The sequence below is a fragment of the Cynara cardunculus genome (genome assembly GCF_001531365.2).
Source record: "Cynara cardunculus var. scolymus isolate 2C chromosome LG 10, CcrdV1, whole genome shotgun sequence".
Classification (NCBI taxonomy): domain Eukaryota; kingdom Viridiplantae; phylum Streptophyta; class Magnoliopsida; order Asterales; family Asteraceae; genus Cynara; species Cynara cardunculus.
The window spans coordinates 18,640,887-18,645,740 of NC_037537.1; positions in this window are offsets into that span (position 1 = coordinate 18,640,887).

Below are 4,854 nucleotides of genomic sequence, written 5' to 3' on the forward strand. Positions count from 1 at the left end.
CATAGGAAATATTACAAGTATTACAGTACATGTCCAGAACTTACAGAATATAAGTATAATCACTTAAAGGAGATATAGTACATGAAGTTACAAGGAAAAATGGATAGTTGTTACAAAGAGAAACTAATCTAGAGATCTTAGAACTATGTACCCAGGTACACTTTCACCAAGTTTTCTTCGACGTAGGAATTCCCTTCGTATCTTCAGATCTACGACTTTTCCAGGCATGCTATCATCTATCCAGAGCAAAAGATAAACCAAATGATCCATTGGACATAAATGTAGCTCTAACATTCTCTGAAATCTGACTTCACCTTCATAGTCAAGGAATATAACTCCTAACTCAGGTTTAAAATGCACAGAGTTGGATGTATAGGGACCCTTATCTGGCAAGTCAAGATTCAACATAGAAATGTATGTACTCTTATGAGCCTTCAGGACTTCATCTAAGGAGAACTTTGTTTCATATTCGTTCCTTAGGAATGGTCCTTCATTAGGATCATAGAGCTTTTGTTTCTTCTTCCCACATTTCTTCAGAGTTGGCCGGTCAGGGACCTTGACATACATGGATATCCTTTTGATGAGCTCGTTGATGGTGTCCTCGATAAGTGTCTTGTGTCTCGACTTGGATTACTGAATGGCTTGTCTGATCTCCATCCATTCGCTGTATCCATAGCGGCCAAGGTAGGAAGGATACTCGATAACGACATCAAGATTGTCCCTGGTGATGAGCATTGAGACCAGCGTTCCACCGTCTTTAGAACGTCCGCTGATGCTGAAGCTGATAATTGGGCGGGGACTGAGTCTCTTTTTCAGTTTTGCTTCGCTCCATTGCTTGTCCTTATCCACCAGCTTCAGGTTCTTCTTGCGTTCAGCTTCTGCAATCGAAAGAAGTTTAGCCTGGCTTGGACAGCATTCACTGTTTTCTTGGACTTTTTCTTGGGAAGGATTGTTTCAGCTAGTGACTTAGCCAGCTTCAAGCTATCTTCAGTCTGTTTCTTTTGAAGTTCTAGCTCTTTTTCAGCCCGTAATGCCTCGAGTCTTTCAGCTTCAGATAAGAAGTCAAACTTACCACCACTAGAGGTACGAAGATGAATTTTTACTCTAGTCTGGTCGAGTGACTCCTTCAGCTGAGTCATCTGCCGGTCGGTAGGAGCACGAGAAGTGGGTTGATCAGGTACCAGCTCCAGTTGACCGCAGGTTGTTGATGGAATATGAAGCTAATAGGTTGAAGTGATCACTACCTGAGAGGTAAAGTCTTCAAACAAAGGTTGTTGAGGAATATTGAACAATATCCTCAAGTTTCCTTCTTCAGCGACCGCCTTGTCTTTCGACTTAGGGTCCTGGTTCCCTGATGGAGTCGATTCATCTTGCCTTTGCTCCCCCTGGGATGCGGAATCCCCAAGAGTAACACCTTTGGTGACGGTTGATGGTTTCTGGAACTTGATGGTAAAGTCATCTTCATCATCATCGTCGTCGTCGTCGCCATCTAGATCATCTTCGGTGTCTGGAATGGTAGGTTCATCATCGTCTTCATCATCGTCATCTTCATCATCATCATCATCATCATCATCACCAGCAGCAGCGATGGTATGGGCATCATCCCTAGGAATGACATCGACATCCTCAGCTAGAACAGCTTCGGTGGTCGGGATTACAGGAGCAGCAACTGCTTCAGCTTTGAGAGCCTTAGCTTCAACTGCAACTGAAGCTGATACTGGGCCAACAGCCTGAGAAGCTATAGGAGCAGCATCGGATGATTCACCAGCGTTGGACCTCATCTCCCCCTCTCTGGCTAAGGCTCGAGAGAATTGGCCAGAGAGTTCGTCCAAGCGCTGACGTTGGAGAACCATAGAATCCTCCAGCCTTTGCAAAGCATTGGCTAGAGTTGTCGTTGCCTCACGTGTCTCATGGAGCTGGATGAGATCATTGGCAGAGAAAGAGGGTGCAATCACTGGAGTTGGTTGACGGACAACATCCAGGATTTGTTGAAGAAGACCAGTCTGCTGATCAGCGATAGCCTGAGCATCGTCAGCCCTGCTGTGAAGAACAAATGGCGTCAGTGTTGGCTTGAACAGCTTCTTGGAGAATTAGGAGATGACTCTGAACTTCTTGAACATCCTCTTGGAGAGCAAGGAAGTTCGCATTAAGATCGCCTTGACGGGGCATCTCTTGGTGAACTTCGTTGATCCTGCAGAAGACGGTATCAACAGCGGGAAGGAGAAGTTTGACGTCAGATGCCATATCATAGTCATCATCGATCTCTTCATCTCCTCCATCATCTTTCTCTCTTTCTTCCTCTTCCATTTCCTAAGCATCAGACTGATGCATCGAAGAAGGTCCTGCAAAAGAAGTGTGAGCTGAAGGCTCAAGGTTAGAAGAAAATAAAGGGTAGGAAGATGGAATAATTGAGGGGCCTTCAGTGACATCTAAAGGATTGTCACTGGCATGAGCAAAAATGTCATCGAGAGGATGGACATCCGTATGCTGATGAACATCGAGAGGAGCAACCTCAGGTCCAGGTGCGCGTCTCAGTATCAAGAAGGACAGTCGCTGATACATCATCGACATGTGTAAAGACCAAGGAARGAGGAGAAGAGAAAATGGTCGAGAAGAGACATGGGTGTTCAGCGGTGGCGACGATATTTACACTTTCAGTGATTTGGGTCACTGAAGTGATTGGTGAAGGTACCACTGATACGCAGTGATGGGAGAAATCACTGAAGAGCTGGGAGGTTGAACAGAAGATGCTTTGGGGGTAAGACAAGTTTCAATAACTGAAGCCTTTTGAGAGGCCCCAGCTAGAGACGTGGTTGTCCCTTGTTTTGCTTTCTTGGCTCTTTGAGGAGAACCAAGAGTTGGTTGAGAGGGTCGTTTAGAAGGGATTTTGGTGGCTTGGCTAGACGCGGGGGGGTTTGCCCTTGTCATGGCCACCTGAGGAGAAGAGGTAGAGATGGACACAATGGAAGATAGTGCCACATCACTGTCCCTCAGCTTATGATCTAGAATCCTGGATCCAAGTCGGAAAGTTGGAAGGTTTCCTTCTTTGGGGTAAAGAGTCTTGAAGATCTTTGTCAATACCATCGAAAGAAACCTGGTGTAAGGCACCACCTTTTCTCGCTAGCACTTGTTCAGCTTGAGCACCAGGTCATCGAAAATGACCGCAACATAATTTATATTGCGACGCTGAATCGCAGATACGCCTATGATCAAGGCGATCCTAGAGGCCTAGTCCTGACCTCCAGTTTTTCCACCCATGCGTTGGAAAAATGAGAAAACAGGTATTGCTAGACAGCTGACATCCTGTTCTTCTTAATCTTTGTCAAGGACTTGAGAGGGGCGCTGGAGTCCTTTTTCATTGGCCACTGGTAGCCAATGGCGTCGAGAAAGTTGATGATCTCGCTGGTGGAAGGTTCGCTGTCGAAAGGACCCTTGGGAAGACGGAGAGTTGAGCGGAGTGTAGACACCCCAAAGTTCACTTCCATGCGGTTGAAAGTGAAATGGATTTGCTCCATTGTGCGTTCTGCATCGTCTTGGACTTCGACAACCTTAGCAGTGTACCAGAACTGCTGAAGAAGTTCCTTGACCATGAGGGGCTCATGGTTGAGAGCGTAGCCTAAGGACGACTGCTTGAGGAAGTCATCCGCCTCTTAGTAATGTGCTCTGGTGGAGGGTATTTCCAACAAGGCAATGAGGTTATTGGGCTTGATAGAGATCTCGTCAATAGAGAAGTTGACGTTCTTGGCAGCCATCTGTTTATTATCAATAAGAAGTAAAACAAACAGGAACAAACAAGTTTGTTAGAAATAAGCCAAGAGTTTATGGTTAAAGAGTATAGAAAAAATAATTAAACAAGGAAAAACTTCTTTTGAAAAATTCTTACAAGATTAGGGTTTTTCAAGTAGAATGTGTATAAAGAAACAAGATTAATAATCAAGAAAGAGATGATTAAAAAACCTTTATAGTTTAATGTATTAAGAGAACAAAGTTCTTAATCATATTAAACACATTTCTTGTAACGGTAAGAAGAAAAGAAGATTCTGACCTTTAAAGATTAAGATGAAAGGTCGAAAAAAGGTTTGAAGATTTAGAGAGTTCTTGCTTTGGAGAAATCTTAGCGAGGTTTGTCTAAGAAATTTGAAAGCGTAAAGAGAAAAGTGGAGAAGTCTCATATTTATAGGTAGGAGGAGAGATAAGTATTATGAGAGAGAGAAAAGACGACGGTTCGGCAAAGTGGTCATGATGAAAAATATGCCACGTTCTCATCCACGATTGGATGACATTTAATGAGGTAGCGTAATGACAGATCATTTTGCACGTCTCAAAGCGTCGCTCATAGTAAACAGAGAATGTCGTCATAAAGACGATTCATTAACTATTTTCCTTTAAAAACAAAAATAGTTTTTAAGAAAATGAAGAGTCATTCAGTGTTAAAAAGGAAACTGAAAACTCTATTTAAAACATTTTATCACTGAAGAGAAAATATTAAGTGATGGTTTTAAGACATCAGATTTTAGTGATTAGAGAGTCACTGAAACTGACACTTTAAAAAACCTTTTTGGTCACTGATAAGAAAAGTTTCAGTGATCTTTTAGATTTCTAAGATAAGTATAAAGATATACTTGAAGATGTGGTGAGTGTAGAGAATCACTGAGACCACCTTTTAAAACATTTTATCACTGACAAAGAGAAAGCTTCAGTGAAAGTCTTAAGTTGAGAAAAGAGAAGAGTAATCATACCTTAGAGAGAATAAATATATTTACTCTAGAGTTCAGTGTTAGAGATAGAACACTAAATCATTTCACTTACTGAGTGATGTTTAATGACTGAAGGCTAATCTTCAGTGTTCAACAT